The sequence below is a fragment of the Polypterus senegalus genome, chromosome 10 (assembly GCF_016835505.1).
Source record: "Polypterus senegalus isolate Bchr_013 chromosome 10, ASM1683550v1, whole genome shotgun sequence".
Taxonomy (NCBI): Eukaryota; Metazoa; Chordata; class Cladistia; order Polypteriformes; family Polypteridae; genus Polypterus; species Polypterus senegalus.
This window is the reverse complement of record NC_053163.1, coordinates 131,719,265-131,739,285: the sequence shown is the minus strand read 5'-3', so window position 1 is coordinate 131,739,285 and position 20,021 is coordinate 131,719,265.

The window sequence follows — 20,021 nt, the reverse complement described above, 5'->3', positions numbered from 1 at the left end:
TCATGGGATTCACCAATAGCTTGATGCATTGAAATTATTCCACAGACAAAATATCTGCGTTTTTAAAAGCTTTAGTAAAAATTCAAAGTAAAACAGGTGACCCAAAATTAGAGAAAAAAAAGGTCTTGTTTAAGAAAAGTTTGGTTTAAAGCTTATATATCTTGTTTCATTCTTTACATTTGTTTATACAGCTGCACCATTTCTAAACAGTCAGAAAATGCATATCCCATTTGCAAACTACAATGGGTTTTTCAGTCCACGCTAGCCATGAGACTAATTCCAAACACACACTGACACACTGTACTTCAGATATAGCAAGAACATTTGATCTCATATTAACATACAGAGAGTTAAAGACTATGCCATATTCTAACTGCTGTTCTTCTAGAGGGGTTAAGCAAGCACTACTGTATATGATTTTAACTTTAAGTATTAACTTTCTAAGACTGGCTCTTAGACTGATTTAACTGGACCCCAAGGGATATTCACTAACATGGATATTTTATGGCCTTACACAATTACCTTTTCAAAAACTTGCTCGTTGTGCTCTTTTTTGTCTACATCGTGTGGATTAGGGCACCATACTGACTCACGTCAAGTTGTCCCTTCCAGATAATAGAGCATTTATAGTTCAATGAACCGAAACCCCATTGAACTAACTCGGTGACTTCTATAACCAACTGGCTACTTCAGCAATGATTTGGATGTTTCATATCTGTAATTAATTGAGGCAGAGATCTGTTCTCACTTTGACATTAAAGTGTTGTTTCTGTTAATCCATGTCCAAAAAGCTCATTTTTACCCACAGTTATTAATTGTTGCATAATAATAAAATGTGAAAACTTCCAAGGGGGTGAATACTTTCTGTAGGCACTGTACACCTAATGAAATGACCATTGAGTGAATATATCAGGGTTTCTCCATCAGCTTTTACTCAAATGGATCTGCAATTCCAATTTGACAAGTCCTACCAAGGAATCGTTCTGCTCTCCATCTTCAAGAGAGAGACAGAGAGGTTGGGAGAATGCGCACGACGAAACACCTGGATTGGGACCCGAGACCAGCGAGTGACACCTCAGCACAACACTGGAACAGCGTGAGGTTTTTTACAGTGACTGGACTGCCAATCCTGCCACCAACCCCTAAGTTTTCCATGTAAGTTGGAGGACTTGCTTACATCTTCAAGGAAAATTTAGAAATGCAGCAACTACGTCAAAGTTACTTTATGAATAAAATCAGCCACACAGCTCGTATACTCATACCAAGAATGAGTCAAACAAGCCTGACCTAAGACTGATACTTGTGGTTTGGTGACTGAGGCATGGGGCTGTGAATTCTAAGGATGCCCAAGCGACTCATAGAAAGTCACTCCACCTGCCATTAAGTCACTTGACATTGCATATACCAGTTGACATTGCAGAAAATACTTTAAAAAAAACCTGAACTTTAGAGCAGATGGATTATACCGTCAGATTATGTTCAGTGTATAAATGCACAATATAAAATAAAGTTGCTAAAGACACCAAGATGAAATGGCACAGTTTATTGAATTGAATTAATAGCCTTTATTGGCCCTGTAAAATAATTACAACAAAATTACGAGTGCCTCTGTAACTAGGGACAAAAAGCAAAAATAATACTACTTTTTGTGAAACCCAACCAATAATAAAACACATAATACAAGCAAGGAAAAAAACAAAACAGTAATATCTCCCTTTTATATAAAAAAATCTTGGGACAAGACTTTTTTTCGTCGACGAGACATGATCTTTTGAAGAGAGACAGAGAGACGCTTTCACGCCCCGCGATATGGTCAAGTTACGTTATACTTACAATCTTTGGAAGCAAGTCCAGTGATACACATGCAGAGCAGGTTAGAGATAACGGAAGAAGGAAAATTCGAAAGTCTCCAAAAAACTAGTGAAAAAATCACATTAGCGTAAAAAAAAACTGAAATTATTACTCGATGAAGTAATGGAAAAGTGAAAAGACATTGCATAGTGTTTGAGAACAAAAGGACAGGTGCTGTACTGGCTTTTAAATGTTCAAAGCGCCGCCCGAAATGCCAATCATGTGGAATGAAAGCAGCGGCAAACTAGCAGCAACCCAGTAGCTGATCGAGCAAAGAGGAGGTAAAAAAAACAACTGTTAATTGTTTCCCAATGTATCACTGTTTAAGAGGGGTTTAAGAGGAGCAACTGCATCTCCTTGGGGTTAATTCAGCCACGCTCTTCCCAACAGCACGTGTAATTGCTGTGCGAGCGAAGTTCAGAGTACACAGCAAAACAGCATTAGCATGCCAACAGCTGACCGAGCAAAGAATTAATTTGTATCCCATTGTATCACCATTTACACGTGGTTTCGGAGGAGTGGACACGTCTTCTTGGGGTGCATTCAGCCCCCCTCTTCACAACGACGCAAAGAGCAGGCAGGAGGGGGAAGGAGCTGGCGAGCAATATATATATATATATATATATATATATATATATATATATATATATATATATAATATATATAAAAATACAGTTGAAAAGAAGTGAGATGAAATAATAATGGAACCAGAAGTAATACAGTTAAAAAGTACCATTCCACTGGGGAGTAGCTGCATGAGAGCAGCAGTAGTATGTATGAGTCTATTTAGTCTACTGACTAAACAACTTATTTTTTAACAGCCTTTATTTGCTTATTTTTGTTTAATGTATTTATGGCCATTGAAAAGAAACTGTTTCTGAATCTATCAGTCCATATTTTTAAAGATCTATAAAACAGACCAGAGGGCAACAGTTCAAACAGGTGGTTACCAGGGTGTGAAGGATCCTTAATGATGGTTATGGCTCTGGTGAGTTGTCTTCCAAGAAGGGCAAACAGCAGCCTGTGATTTGTTGTGCTGTGTTTATGACTCTCTAATGAACCTTCTCGTCTGTTGCCATGAATCCGGCTTATCGTACTGTGATGAAGTATGCCAGGATGTTCCTGATGGTTGAACAATAAATAGCCACCAATGGTTTTTTTGCTCCAAGTTGTTGTTGAGCACTCTCAGACGGTGCAGTCGGTGTTGTGCTCTTTTTGACTATTGCTGTGGTGTTCTCAGACCCGGAAAGGTTCTCTGAAATGTGGGTTCCCAAGAACTTGAAGGTCTGCACCCTTTCCACATGATCTCCATTGATATAAATAGGAAATGGTTTTGTTCCGTGGTTTCTGAAGTCCAGAAACCACAGAACAAAGAATGATTTCCTTGGTTCAGTGTTGTGTTCAGTTATTCTCCACTTTGTCAGTGTCTGGAGCTCATCTCTGTAGGCCGACTCATCTCCTTCTAATATGAGCCCTATTACAGTGGTGTCATCTGCAGATTTAATGATAGTATTTGTGGGGTTCAGTCATATGTGTACAAAGAGTAAAGTAGAGGGCTCAGCACATAGCCTTGTGGAGATCCTGTGCTAAGCAAAAGGGAAGAAGTGAGATGAGGGTCGAATTTAGCTCTTTGTGGGTGGTTTGTCAGAAAGTCATTTAACCAGATGCAGGTGGGGGGGAGGGAGCTAAGTCTGTCAGCTTGCTTACCAATATGTCAGGGATTAGTGTATTAAATTCTGAACTGTAGTCTACAAAAAGCAGCCTTACATAGCTCCCTTTTTGGTCTTCCTGGCTCAGTGCAGTATGTAGAGTTGTAGCAATGGCATCTTCTGTGGACCTGTTTGATCTGTAAGTGTGGTAAAGAAAATCTAAGGATGCAAAATGAATAAAAGTGAAAGGATAAACAATAACATTATTAAAATATATGATTTATCTCTATTATAAAAAAAAATCTTGGAAGGATGGAAGGAGACGTGATTTTTTCAGAGAGTCATTCTCACGTCCCGCAAGACGAGTTTTTGTGCCAAGAGATTTAACCACGCTCGGGGCCGGAAATAAAACAAAGAGTAGATGACAAAGTAGAACATTGTAAAGAATTCAAAAACGTTGGTGCAGTACACATGCAGAGCAGGTTAGAGATAATGGAAGTGCGAAAATATGAAAGTTTCAAAAAAAGAATAGTAAAGATCGCATTAGTGCAAACAAACAGAAATTATTACTTGGTGAATTAACGGAACAGCAAAAAGAGATTGAATATATTGTTCGGATTTAAACTTAAAAGCCGGAGACTTGTAGATCATCTAATTCGTGTTGCCATCAGGGAAAAAAAGTAGTGTTTCTTCCCAATGAAGAGGCGTATCCACAAGAATTAAAAGATTTGTTGTTTGGTGAAAGTGAAATTCCGCGAGAGAAGTCATTTCTCATTTGTATGAATGCTATTGTCAGACACATTTCTTGCAGAGAGAAAGAAACAATATTCATTCACGGGCAATTATACGTTGTGTTGTCACAATGTAATTCCAAACATGGAATCAAAATTCAATGCGATGTTGATGAAAAGGTAAAAGCCAAAAGAGATTGAATATATGGACATAGGTGATATGACAGAAGTGCTCCGCACAAGATGCAGATCACGCGGCACAGCAGCAGCAGCAAGCCAGCAGCTGATTGAGCAAAGAGGTGGTTAAAAAAAAAACAGTATTTATTTCCCATCGTATCACCGTTTAAGAGGGGGTTTCAGGGGAGCGACTGTGTCTCCTAGAGGTGCGTTCAGCCCCCCTCTTCACAATATGAGAGGCAGAGACGCGAAGTGGCTGGCGCATAGCGCAGGCCATTGGGGGTTGGAAAGTGAAGCAAGCAGGGGCGAAGCCCCCTAGTAATTTATTTATTATTTATTTGTAGCCAAGCTACAATAGTGTGACTTTAATTATACTTTACTTGTAGCCTCTCATAACAAGTTTTGTAAACTGATGTAGAACGTGTTCACTGCTAATGCCTTGCTATCAATAGCATCTAACAGTTTTTATAAATAAGAAAGAACAGACACTGGGCAGCATGGTGGTTAATGGTTTCCTCTCAGTTTCAGGGACATGCCAACTAACTTGGGCTGTTATTTATATACAGTGGTGTGAAAAACTATTTGCCCCCTGAACCTAATAACTGGTTGGGCCACCCTTAGCAGCAATAACTGCAATCAAGCGTTTGCGATAACTTGCAATGAGTCTTTTACAGCGCTCTGGAGGAATTTTGGCCCACTCATCTTTGCAGAATTTTTGTAATTCAGCTTTATTTGAGGGTTTTCTAGCATGAACCGCCTTTTTAAGGTCATGCAATAGCATCTCAATTGGATTCAGGTCAGGACTTTGACTAGGCCACTCCAAAGTCTTCATTTTGTTTTTCTTCAGCCATTCAGAGGTGGATTTGCTGGTGTGTTTTGGGTCATTGTCCTGTTGCAGCACCCAAGATCGCTTCAGCTTGAGTTGACGAACAGATGGCCGGACATTTTCCTTCAGGATTTATTGGCAGACAGTAGAATTCATGGTTCCATCTATCACAGCAAGCCTTCCAGGTCCTGAAGCAGCAAAACAACCCCAGACCATCACACTACCACCACTATATTTTACTGTTGGTATGATGTTCTTTTTCTGAAATGCTGTGTTCCTTTTACGCCAGATGTAATGGGACATTTGCCTTCCAAAAAGTTCAACTTTTGTCTCATCAGTCCACAAGGTATTTTCCCAAAAATCTTGGCAATCATTGAGATGTTTCTTAGCAAAATTGAGACGAGCCCTAATGTTTTTTTGCTTAACAGTGGTTTGCGTCTTGGAAATCTGCCATGTAGGCCGTTTTTGCCCAGTCTCTTTCTTATGGTGGAGTCGTGAACACTGACCTTAATTGAGGCAAGTGAGACCTGCAGTTCTTTAGACGTTGTCCTGGGGTCTTTTGTGACCTCTCGGACGAGTCGTCTCTGCGCTCTTGGGGTAATTTTGGTCGGCCGGCCACTCCTGGGAAGGTTCACCACTGTTCCATGTTTTTGCCATTTGTGGATAATGGCTCTCACTGTGGTTCGCTGGAGTCCCAAAGCTTTAGAAATGGCTTTATAACCTTTACCAGACTGATAGATCTCAATTACTTCTGTTCTCATTTGTTCCTGAATTTCTTTGGATCTTGGCATGATGTCTGGCTTTTGAGGCGCTTTTGGTTTACTTCTCTGTGTCAGGCAGCTCCTATTTAAGTGATTTCTTGATTGAAACAGGTGTGGCAGTAATCAGGCCTGGGGGTGGCTACGGAAATTGAACTCAGGTGTGATACACCTTTTAACAAGGGGGCAATTACTTTTTCACACAGGGCCATGTAGGTTTGGATTTTTTTTCTCCCAAAATAATAAAAAACATCATTTAAATACGGCATTTTGTGTTTACTTGTGTTATATTTGACTAATAGTTAAATGTGCTTGATGATCAGAAACCTTTTGTGTGACAAACATGCAAAAGAATAAGAAATCAGGAAGGGGGCAAATAGTTTTTCACACCACTGTAACTGCTGCATATTATCTCCGAATCTGTGCCATTTTTCTTCAGTTTCTCAATGGCATAAATAAAAATGAGCAAACTGGGTTGGTTGATGACTGTTAAGCTGGGTGAGTGTGGATTCTTCTCCCATCCAGGTTTGGTTCCCATCCCAATGCTGCTGGTATGCCTATAATAGAAGACTGGCTAAAATGGATGGCTCACTGACTCTTGCTGCAGCTAGCTTTATCTCTACTTGTTATTTGTTTACTTATTTATTATCATGAAGTTTTCAAGATCTTTCCAATTCTTCTCTAAGGTGGAACTGTGCCCACAAAGAGCCCCACACTCACACTTGCAACATGGCAGGTTTCTAAGGCCAGTCAATCTGAAAGCGCATGTGTGGACTGTTGGAGGAAGGCTGCGCCCCAAGGGGAAACCCTAATGAGCTCAAAGGAGGAGGTTGTGGAAGGGATGAATGTGTAGGGAGGATTCACATTTAAACATGACAAACATTTCATTCTGTCCTCTTATCCTATGAAACTACCATTTCAGTTACAAGTAAGAATGCCTCCTGACTGAACACCAGCAGGGACACTAGCGCAACCTACAGGCAGCACATAGGACAACAGGTGACAAACTAAAAATACTGTTGCTTCTGCTTCATAGTGGCCACTTCTGCACTCGCTCTCAGTTGATTTCAGGCCTCTACCTGCCATCACCAACTCCGCCGCAGCAAAGCTTTACATCTGCGCATGTGAGAGCTTTATAATTGGAAAGCTGGCAGCCATCAGTCAACACGAGTGAGTAGAAAATCTGCAAAGCCAGCTCCAGGCTCAGGCTTTCGTCTTCTCTTTAGCACAATAGTCATAAATCCTGCTGGCCCACAAAGCCTCCTGCGTTCCTCATTCCCCTTTCTTGCAGGTGTCTGGGAAAAAAAAAGTGTCTCTTTAGCCGAGTCTCTGCATTTTTATGACTGCCGATGGAACAATGGCGCCTATTCACTCCTGCTAAATAGCTTTCATCTGTCTTGCCGAATATCAGACATGTCCAAATATAGACAAAATAGTAGGGTGACATCAGAGTTAAATTAGTAAATTCAAAATGGATCATTATAACATCCCACATTCCAGGCCCCGGGTCAAACCCGCAGCCACAAAGACAACTTTCAAGAACCACCAGGAAGGGAAATCATAAAGGGCTTTTTCTGGGTGGTCCAGAAGTGGTTGGGCATGAATAAGAACACAGAAATGGAGAGACTTATTCATTTGAACAGGCAGGGCTATGTAAAGGAAATGTTCAGTGTGAAAGGCACTATAGCGAACAAAGATCTGCTACTGTTTTAATAAAAAACACATAATAAGGTGGTTGTGTTTTCATGGACATGTCTACAGGGCTGCACCACTTATCAATGCCACAGGGACTGGCCAGCTGACAACAAGTGAGGATGTGTATGGGAAAGTGTCATGCAAAAAGAATGGCACCTGGTCCAGGGATGGTTCCACCTGCTAATGTGTGAAGGTCTACTCCTTCTTAAAAGGCATCAATCAGGCTAATAATAATGATTGTGTGTAGAGAGGATGGCTGGATTAAGATCACGTGGCCTCAATGAGCAGAGAGCATTGCATTGACATAACTAAAGGAGCTTAAAGGTGAGGAACACCTCAATGGTGTCTGCAAAACTGACAAAAGCATCTGATGACATTTATTTATTTGGTGACACCTTTATCCAAGGTGACTTACAACATATGAGGTACAAATTGTTACATTTCTTGTGTTTTTCTATTGAGACCACAGGCAGGTGAAGTGAGTTGCTCATCGTCACAAAGTAACAGTAGCAGGATTTAATCCCATAACCTTAAGATATGAAGTCCAAAGCCTTAACCACTGCATCACACTGTCTTGCTGTTGTGATCTGTGAAATGATTTTTTGCTGAACATGGCTGATTTGAGGCACAAACAGTGACAAAGAAAGCAAATAAATTGGAGTAGGGCATTTCAGCAGGAATGTGTGATGTTCTTGGAGACATCCATGCAGTAGACCTGATGTTTGCACTTGTAGTCTTTGTAGATAACACTTTCCTTACTGCCTCATCTGACCACAATCTCCAGTGAGAGTGATGAAGCAGTTCTCGAGCTAGTATGAGGCAGAAATGTTATAAAAACTCTCCATCAATCCATTTTGAGAACCAGTTTATGCATTTCAGGGGAGCTAGAGCCAATTGAGCATTCCTGGCTCAAGAGAAAGCATAAGTTCCCAGGTCCTTCAACAGCTTCCCCTTGGTGGCATCCATGGCACCCAACAGGGCTGAGAAACCGAACTCCAAGTCCCAGGATGCCCTCTGGGAATCCGGGGCACCGCTACACTCCAGGAGTGCTGCCACCTAGCATTTTGGGAGAGGTAGTTTCAACAAGTAGTTGCCTTCACCCATCCTTCCATTTTAGGGGCATCCTGGCCGGGTTGAACTGCCGGTCGTCTCTCACAATGAATAAACATTTGACAGATGGTGTAAAATAAGCACAACAGCACAGATAAAGTTTTGGGATATCCACCCCGTATACTTGAAGCAAATTAAAAAAAAAGAAACAGTCTTTACAGGCAGAAGTTCGAACAGAACTGATAACAATGGCAAAGATTGTAGTTTATGTGATGAGTGGACAGGAAGTGGTTGGTCCAGAAGCTCAGGAACCTCAAGTGGTGTTGACGCAACCAGAAGTGACGTCAGATGAACCAGAAGTGATCTCAGAGGACTTGATGTCAGTCTGCTGGTCTGCAGTGCTAAAAGGAGAGTAAGGATCAGTGGACAGCGCCAACCCCTGGCTCAGAGGGTAAGTACAATTATTCAAGCACATATGCTGTCTCCCATGTGTGACAATGGATAATAATAATGGGTGTCACAATGGTGCAGTAGGTAGCACTGTTTCATTGAGTGTACAACCTGCAGGGTCTGAGTGGAGCTCGCACATGTCTCTCCGTTTGTGTTAGATTTGTGTGATTGTGAGTTGATTGCTTGGGTGGCCCCTATAATGGACTGGCGTCCCATCCGGTGTTGGTCCAATGCCATGTGCCCTGTGCCCTGTGCTGCTGATATAAAGGTGCACCTTACAACCTTGAACTGCATTACGTGTGTTTGAGAATCTCATCTGACCTTCTCAGACCTCTTCTTTCTCCTGGTGAGGGTCACAATGACGTTGTATCATATCATTAATAAAGGGTGCTATAATGTTTAACAATAATAAAATAAAGACTTGAGTATCTTCATTCAAAATCCAGCCATTGTCTTCTTGGCATTGGCAAAATTCCCTTTGTTTGAACAGTGATGCACATAAAAAATGTCTTGCTGTAAAAAGAGAGATTTGAACATATGAAAGTAATAAATACCCTTAGTAACTTAATAAGTATTGAAAGAGCTCTCGGTTAGTGCATAGGTTAAAGGCTCTAGGTTAAAGCCGTAATCTCCTTACATCCATTTTCAAAACTGGTTCTCAAGAGTAACATTGAGGGGAAGCTGGCACCTATCCCAGCAAGCACTGAGTGCAAGGCAGGAATAATCCATAGACAGGACACCAGCCCATCATAGTGTGAATACATGGCATCACTGAGTCACCTAAACTGTAGGACTTTGGGAGGAAACCTATGATGACACGTGAAGAACATGCAAGCTCAATGCAGGGTGCACCTGGGACATCAACCCTGGTCTCCTTGTTGCAAGGCACCAGTGTTTGCACTGAACCTTCATGCCACGCGACTACTCACATGAGTCATGGGGGTGTCTTAACATATGGGCACTAGCCGGGGGCTCCAGGACCATATGTGCCCACAATGTTTCTGATGTCAATGTATGTTTCTGTGACAGGGACCCCAGTGTACTACTTTGCCCGAGGGCCTGTGATGCTGTTAAGACAGCCCTGCAGTCACAACCACCTAAATGTGTAAATGTGAGTAGGTGCCTCCACAACTAGTGGGCTTCTTCTTCTAGATGTTGTGTCAAGAAAAACATTAGGCTGGGCAGAATGCAGTGTTTGGTTAGCTGAACCACATCCTCTTCATAGTGCAAATTCTAACACATTCCCTCAACACAAAGCTGCCCTAGGAAGGAAGAACATTCAGAGGGGACTTCTTCTGCAACTGTGACTAAAGGTTGAAAGGTCCAGTAGGGTGGGATAGAGACAAATGAAAATTGGTAATGAGCTGGGGTGGTAGTGGGGGGTTTAGTGAGCAGAGCACCACTTTAATATTATCTGGACATTGTTGGTATGGAGATTGCAAGTTCCCATTTTATCTGTGTGTTCTTCTCTGGCTACATCAGTTTCTATTCCATATCCCAAAGGGTAGTTAAAAGTTCAAAACAAGCCCTGAGACAGACAGACAGACAGACAGACAGACAGACAGACAGACAGACAGACAGACAGACAGATAGATAGATAGATAGATAGATAGATAGATAGATAGATAGATAGATAGATAGATAGATAGATGAATCATTATTTGTGCCAATGGGTAATGCCATCCTTTCATTCACTTCAGTAGCAGAGGACAGTATGAAGATAGAACTGATGGCTATTTTGAAAATCACTGCACATCCTTTTTCTGACACACTAGCATTAAGTTCCTTCCGCCAACAAATTATTTAGCAGACGTCTGTCAAGAGACGCTGCTAGGGCTCAACACACAAATTGTAATAAATAAAATAAAGTGTAAGAGAAAATGCTGCTTGGGCTACTTCACACCTACAGCAGTACGCCTTTATAGTACCTAACTGTAACTGACTGTAAACTGATTGTAAACTTTAAAAGACAACTTTATTTACAAGAATGGAATGTGGACCTTGCTGTGATCCCAAGACAGGAGTGAGGACTGCTTATAATCGTGAAACGTCACCGATTTCGAGGTCTGATTGACTTGCTGTCCACGAGAGGACATGGGGACTGAACTGGTTGCAACAGCTGCTGCTTATACTCAGCCCATCTGTCCTGCGGCGGTCCAGGCTGTTGTGCAGCAATGTTAACAGTGCGGCACATCTGGTTTTGAAACTGTTACCGGGGACAATGCTTGTTGACTGCGTTTCCTTGCTTAACGGCTAGAGGGCTCCGCTGCTTCAAAGGGGTCTCCATTCCCCCACCCCCCTCGTGTGTCATTTCCTCATGGAGCTTGATACTTCATAGGATACCCCAACCCGCGGATCGAGTGTCTAAGCTTGACGGGAGACACATTTAGATGATTATTGGGATTAATATAGGTAAATTGCTCGGTTTATATTGAAATGTTATGCTATGACTTAAAAGATTATTTTTGGACTTCAATTTGTTCACCCGCAGTACTGCATGTGCTTCAATTTGTGGTTCAGAAATTAGAAATGTGCCTACTTCCACTTCAAATTCAAACATAAATCAAACAAGGGGTGAAGTACTGATCTATATCTTATTTAGAGGCTCTGGTCCACGCAGCACTAAAAGCATTAAGCGGGTACAAAAAAGGCATTTTATAAAGACTTGGTGTTATTTAAAGCAAGACAAATACTGCAACGATTTAAGCAAAAAGTGGACATTCTAAACAAGAGGACTAAGCTGCAGTACACGATCGCCTTGTTTCGATTTTCTAACACACCGTCGAGCGCGATGCAAGCTTGAAGAGTCCTGTCGAAGCCTGACGGACTGTGAAGCACGTCACGTCACGCTACGCGGCATTGTCTGCTCAGCGCTGTCTATATCGGCCTGGCCTCACTCGGTGCCTCCCCGCAGGTTTTCATGTCTGGCGCACTTCCCATGTAACAGCTCGCCGAAGCGACAGGATCAGATGAAATTACGAGTCAAACCATTGAATTTTGCTAGATTTTTAAAAGCAGAGCGCTGCACGGATATGCGCGATCGTGTGCCCAACAAGCTTGGCGCCGCGTTTTAAAAGCTAGCGGGTATTGTTTAACAGTAAGCATGCAACACTTCTTTGAAGGGCTCATTTACGTTTGGAGAATACATTTTGCCATATTTCTCCTTAAGAAAACAAACATAATCTGAACGATTAGCGGCGATGGGTTCATTTCACTTTTCGCAGCAAAACTGCTGACTTCACAAAAGGCGTTGCTCTTTCCAAAGCGTCGGCCGGCGGGTTTCACCACAAGTGCACCGTCAGCGTGAACGCACCGTAGTGATTCTCGCGAACCAGCGGGTGCGGTCATTGGAGACTCATGCCTGTGTTCTGGAGAAATTAAGTTGTTATTGTTGTTGTTTTATTCAGCGTTCCCAAATGCGGTTTGGTTTTACCTATTTTAAAGGACTCTCCGTTCATAAACCTTGAAGGGTAACCGACAGGATGGCTCGTTCGGTGCCCATTTTAATTTATGTTGTAGTATTTTTACGACTGCACTCCAAAGACATAAACTTTATGTTTGCTACTCAGTGTTAACCTTCAAATGCTGCCCCGTCCTGGGTTGGTTCCTGAGTTATATTCCATGGAAAAGTCACGGGCCTGGATTAAAAAATAAATAATTATATTATTATTTTGTTCTAATTGAAGCGTTGCTTCTCAATTTGAATTTAAATTGTCCCGTTTCACTTCGCTTTTTATTTAAAATTTATTGACATTTATTGTGTAAGATATACAGTTGATTCAGAAAGTATTCAACCCCATCACTTTCTGCATACTTTATTGTGTGGTCAATGTAACTTTAAATGGATACATTTTCCTTAACATTTTTTTGGAAACGTTTACAAATGTATTAAAAATCAAAAACTGACATCTTTCATTCATGTATGCATTTAGATCCTTAATTCGGTACTTTGTAAAAGCCCCTTTGGCAGCAATTACAGTTTTAACTCTTCTTGGGTGTCTTTACCAGCTTTGCACACCTGCATCTGGGAAGTTTATCCATTTCTTCCTGGTAGATTCTCTCGGTCGAGCCGCGGGTTAACAACGATCGCCATTAGTGCTGTTAGCCAACAGGGTGCTGGCGGAAATTGGGCTACTGTTGGCCGAAGAAGACGAGGGGGAGACGTGTCAGGAGGAGAGGAGGAGAGAGTGGAACTGAGGGTATATAGGAACTTTGAATGTTGGCAGTATGACTGGTAAGGGGAGAGAGTTAGCAGATATGATGGAGAGAAGGAAGGTTGATATATCGTGCGTGCAAGAGACTAAATGGAAGGGGAGTAAGGCCAGGTGGATCGGAGGTGGATTCAAATTGTTCTATCATGGTGTGGATAGGAGGTGAAATGGAGTAGGGGTTTTTCTGAAGGAACAGTACGTCAAAAGTGTTTTGTAGGTGAAAAGAGTGTCAGGCAGAGTAATGATTATGAAGGTGGAAATTGGAGGTGTGATGATGAATGTTATTAGTGCATATGCCCCACAAGTTGGGTGTGCGATGGATGAGAAAGAAGATTTTTGGAGTAAGTTGGATGAAGTGATGAACAGTGTACCCAAGGGACAGAAAGTGGTGATTGAGGCGGATTTGAATGGACATGTTGGTGAAGGGAACAGTGGAGACGAGGAGGTGATGGGTAGGTATGGTGTCAAGGAGAGGAATGAAGAGGGTCAGGGGATAGTGGATTTTGCCAAAAGGATGGACATGGCTGTGGTGAACACGTATTTTAAGAAAAGGGAGGAACATAGGGTGACGTACAAGAGTGGAGGAAGATGCACACAAGTAGATTACATCCTATGCAGAAGAGTTGATCTGAAGAAGACTGAAGACTGCAAAGTGGTGGCAGTGGAAAGTGTAGTTAAGCAGCATAGGATGGTGGTTTGTAGGATGACGTTGGAGATCAAGAAGAGGAAGAGAGTGAGGGCAGAGCCAAGGATCAAATGGCAGAAGTTGAAAAAGTAAGACTGCAAGGTTGAGTTTAGGGAGAAGGTGAGACAAGCACTTGGTGGCAGTGAAGAGTTACAGACAGCTGGGAAACTACAGCAGATGTAGTAAGGGTGACAGCAAGAAGTGTGCTTGGCATGACATCTGGAAAGAGGAAGGAGGAAAAGGAAACCTGGTGGTGGAATGGGGAAGGACAGGATGGTATACGGAGGAAGAGGATGGCAAAGAAGAAGTGGTATAGTCAGAGAGATGCAGAAAGTAGACAAGAATACAAGGAGATACGGCGCAAGGTGAATGGAGAGGTGGCAAAGGCTAAAGAAAAGGCGTATGATGATTTGTATGAGAGGCTGGACACTAAGGAGGGAGAAAAGGACCTGTACTGATTGTCTAGACAGAGGAACCGAGCTGGGAAAGATGTGCAGCAGGTTAGGGTGATAAAGGATAAAGATGGAAAAGTACTCACCAGCAAGGAGAGTGTGTTGAGCAGATGGAAAGAGTACTTTGAGAGGCTTATGAATGAAGAGAACAAGAGAGAGAAGAGGTTGGATGATGTGGAGATAGTGAATCAGGAAGTGCAACTGATTAGCAAGGAGGAAGTAAGGACAGCTATGAAGAGGATGAAAAATGGAAAAGCCATTGATCAAGATGACATACCTGTGGAAGCATGGAGGTGTTTAGGAGAGATGACAGTGGAGTTTTTAACCAGACTGTTTAATGAAATCTTGGAAAGTGAAAAGATGCTTGAGGAGTGGAGAAGAAGTGAATGGGTGCCGATATTTAAGAATAAGGGGGATGTGCAGGACTGCAATAACAACAGGGGGATAAAATTGATGAGCCACAGCATGAAGTTTTGGGAAAGAGTAGTGGAAGCTAGGTTAAGAAGTGAGGTGATGATTGGTGAGCAGCAGTATGGTTTCATGGTTTGCTCTGAGGGTATTGATTGAGAAGTATAGAGAAGGCCAGAAGGAGTTGCATTGCATCTTTGTGGACCTGGAGAAAGCATATGACAGGGTGCCACGAGAGGAGCTGTGGTATTGTATGAGGAAGTTGGGAGTGGCAGAGGAGTATGTAAGAGCTGTATAGGATATGTACGAGGAAAGTGTGACAGTGGTGAGGTCTGCGGTAGGAGTGACGGATGCATTCAAGATGGAGGTGCGATTACATCAGGGATCAGCTCTGAGCCCTTTCTTATTTATAATGGTGATGGACAGGTTGACAGACGAGATTAGACAGGAGTCCCCGTGGACTGATGTTTGCTGATGATGTTATGATCTATAGTGATAGTAGGGAGCAGGTTGAGGAGACCCTGGAGAGGTGAAAATATGCACTAGAGAGGAGAGAAATGAAGGTCAGTAGGAACAAGAGAGAATACATGTGTGTGAATGAGAGGGAGGTCAGTGGAATGGCGAGGATGCAAAGAGTAGAGTTGGCAAAGGTGGATGAGTTTAAATACTTGGGATCAACAGTATAGAGTAATGGGGATTGTGGAAGACAGGTGAAAAAGAGAGTGCAGGCAGGGTGGAATGGGTGGAGAAGAGTGTCAGGAGTAATTTGTGACAGATTGGTATCAGCAAGAGTGAAAGGGAAGGTTTACAGGATGGTAGTGAGACCAGCTATGTTATATGGGTTGGAGACGGTGGCACAGAGCAAGATGCAGAGGACAGAAAGATACGAAAGAAGATGATCCGCTGTGCAACCCCTAACAGGAGCAGCCAAAAGAAGAAGAAAATGATCCTCTCAAGCTCTTTTGGGTTGGATGAGAAATATCTGTAAACTGCCATATTCAGGTCCCTACTAGGACGTTTCATTCGTTTCCTTGGTTGTGTGCTTCAGGTCATTGTTGGCTGAAAGATGAACTGTCACCCCAGTCTAAGGTTACAGGCACTCTGCAGCGAGTTTTCCTCTCTGGCCAAAACTGAGGGAAGAAACACAACCAAACTGAGTCCCCTTTCCCTGCTGCTGAGAAGGAACCCCTCATCATGATGCTGCCTCCACCAAGCTTCACCATAGGGATGGTAATAGGCAGGTGATTAGCAGTGCCTGGCCTTCACTGGACTGAGTTCTTGAAGGTTTGCCCAAAGAGTTCATTTTTCAAACCACAAATCTTTCTTCTATGGCATTCAACTGTTATATGCTTTTTTTGTTAAAGGACAGGCTTTGATATCTCTACTCCACCATAAATAACTAATTGTTGGAGTGGTCATCCTTCCCACAGGTTCTCCCATCTCAGTAGAGGACTTCTAAAACTCTGTTAGAGTGACCGATGGGGTCTTGGTCATCTTCCTGACCGTTCTTGCCTGGTTGCTCATTTTGGCCTGATGGCCAACCATAGGGATAGTCCTGCTGGTTCCATCCTTATTCCATTTTAAAATTATTGAGGCCTCCTCATCAGATATCATTGTATCCCCTTGCTCTGATCTATAGCTTATCACAATTTGATCACAGGGGTCTACAGAAAATGTGGACTTCATGGCTCGGTTTTTATCCTGACATGCAGTGTGAATTGTAGGACCTTACATCCACAGGTATGCACATTTCTAAACAACATACAGTCAGTTCAGTTTGCCACAGGTGGACTCCAATGAAGTTCTAAACCAGGGGTGTCGAACTCCAGTCCCGGAGGGCCGTAGTGGCTGCAGGTTTTTATTCTAACCATCTTCTTAATTAGTGACCAGTTTTTGATGCTAATTAACTTCTTTAGCCTTAGCTTTAATTATCTTGGCTCAGGCCCCTTAGTTGTTTTTTCCTTAATTAGCAGCCAAACAATAATGAGACATAAAACAAGCAGGACATGACCAGCTCACCTGTACACACTCAAACAAAATCTGAAAATAAAGATGAACGTCTCCGTATCCCTCAGGTTACCAAAACATTTTAGGAATTCTTAGAAAAAAAAACAGAATATGAACAGTTTTGGAAATGTCTGCTGTGGCAAAAAGAGAGCCAAAAGAAAGCCATGGAATTGAATAACAGGTTTAATTAACAGCAAGAATCAGCTTCTCATTAAGGAACTGGTTGGAGTTTGAAGCCCCAATTTAGCTGGTCATCTGTTGGCTCATTTCATGTCTCATTTCTGTTTGGTTGTCATTTAATGAAGAAAAGAATCAATTCAGAAGACTTAATCTTTAAAAACAGGGCTATTAAAATAGAGGGAAAAGTAGTTAATTAGCAGTGAAAACTGGACACTGATTAGAAAAAGGGTTAAAAAGAAAACCTGGCCTGGAGTTTGACACCCGTGGAGACCCTTCTCAAGGTGAATTAAAGAAATCAGGTGTCGGAATACTTACAGAAATGGGAGAATTCAGTTCTCAAAAATATATTTTCACCTTGTCATTATGGGTTATTGAGTGTCGATTGATGGGCAAACAGGCCAAGTTTGTCTATTTAAAACTCATTCTGCCCCACAATAAAGTCTGCAGAAAGTTAAGGGGTCTGAACACTTTCTAATATTACTAGTTTCACAATGACCTCTGAAAACTCATACATAAATGTCCACACCACACTCATATTATCCCTTTTCCATTCGATACTCTGAGAAACCTTTTAACGTTTGACGATCCCTGTGGTTTATTCTATTATTTTATGTCGTGTTTCTGCTCCAATTAAGAATGAAATTCATGTCGATCTCGATATATCAAAATTAACATTGTTATCACGTGCTACGAAGTATTTGACAGTACTGTACTCTGCATGTGACAAGCCTGAGCCCATAAACCAATGAACGACTCCGTACAAATTAAAACCTGTTCGCAGCCTGATTGGCGTTCTGTTCGGGATTTGTTCCTGCCTTGCGAATTCGGAAAATAATGTACGCCATTCTCGACTGATCTGAAGTCTCAAAAACTGCTTGAGGGTTTTTGAGGGCTGCAGTTGCGCGTCTGCATTCGACAGAAGGCCCATCACAAGTCGCCAAAGTGCGTCGTGCCTCTGCGTTATCGCTCGAGGCGCCATAATCAAACCTGCGCACATAACGTGGGCTGAGATCCCGTCAGTCCTGTTTTCACGCCTTCACTCTGCTAATTTCCTGTGCGTCCGAAATTCTCTTAAACCGCATGCGCGTTGTTCGTACCGGATGTTGGAAAATACTAGCAGAAACAGAGAGAACAGGAACATTCGACTAAAGGCTGTACTGTGGTCCGAGACAGTGGCGACGGGAGGGGGGTTCAGAAGCTTAAGCCACTAATCAATTGCATCAAACTGCTGATCTTTTTGTCCATTTTATTTATGCCTCCAATAAATGTCCCGACCCGATGTTCCTTTATTTATGTACGTGAAAGAACAAGCGCGAAACACGGTTTTATATACCTATAGAAAGAAGAGGCTAAGACCCTGATATCTGCAAATCCTAGACATGCCCATGTTAACAGAGAACATTGAAATTTCACAAAGCAGAAGGAGTGGTCTGAGGTCCAGCGCGAAAATATGCGCACTCCAAAAACACTAGGTACGCAAAAAAAGATTTTCAAAACCTGGAGTTCGTATATTTCAACGCAGTTTACGTTTGTAATCCAAATTATTATGCAAATATGCATGCGTGAATGCGCCTCAAACCCTAGTTGTCACCCAGGAACAACCATACATGGACTATGCTAATAAACCTCATACATATGCAATCATGATATTGCAGACGTTCGTGGCCGGTAGAGCCATAGACATATATAGGTACAGTAGACGCCGCATTCACTGTGTTGCCCTGTCGACACGATACGTTAACGCATTTAAACTAACACAGGTAGACGTGGAAACCGGGGTTTCTAATGAAAAAACAATAATGTTTAAAACAGTATCGTTTACATACAACAGATTTTGGCGAATCGTTTAAATGTAATTATTTGTATCCATTTATACATTAATAATGGCAATTATTAAATAATTATTATTATTAAATAATTCCTCCCATATAATTAACATTTCTCGGACTGCCTTCTTCCATCTCCGAAACATTTCTAGACTTCGTCCTGTTCTTACGCAACACAGTACTGAAGTACTGGTTAATGCCCGAGTCACCTCACGTATAGATTACTGTAATGCTATTCTATCTGGCATCCCATAAAAACTTTTCCATCGCTTACAACTTCTTCAAAATTCTGCTGCCAGTATAATAACCTGCTGTTCTAAATCCACTGAACATACTACACCTATTGTCTCTCAACTTCACTGGCTCCCCGTTAACTACAGAATACGATACAAAACACTACTCTTAACATTTAAAGCTCTCCACAACCTCAGTGATCTCCTACAGACTGACACTCGTCTCGCTCACTCCGATTCTCATCTGCAGCTTTACTTTCTGTACCGCACATCAGACTCACTGCTATGGGAGCTCGTGCATCTCTTCTCCTCAACTCGGGAATTCTCTTCCCTCTCATATATGTCAGCTCGATTCAATAACACATTTTAAAACTGCCCTCAAAACTTATCTTTTCAAACTGGCATACCAATTGTGAATTTGCACTGTTATTGCCAGTTATCTTTGTTTGTTTGCTAATTATTGCTTTTTGGTTTATCATTCTCTTGTTTTAATTTTACTAATGTTTAATTTTATTGGAAGGTGACTGTGAGTGCTAAGATTATAAAACGGGATTTTCTAATGGCCAAATATAACCAAAACAATTGTTCAGCCTTACCTATGAAATGTAATCCCCCGGGATCTGGTTTGGAGTGTACAGCGGTTTGTACATGCATGAGGCATCTTTATCCACTACTTCACACCACAGCGTGCCACTCGCAATATGGCGGCGACGTTGACGTACAATGCTGCTGGTCATGCGGCATCTAGTAATTCTATGTCTATGGGTAGAGCAGCCTCTCAGCTGACCCATCCCGAGACTCCTAAGCCGCTCTTTGCAATGATTTGAAACGC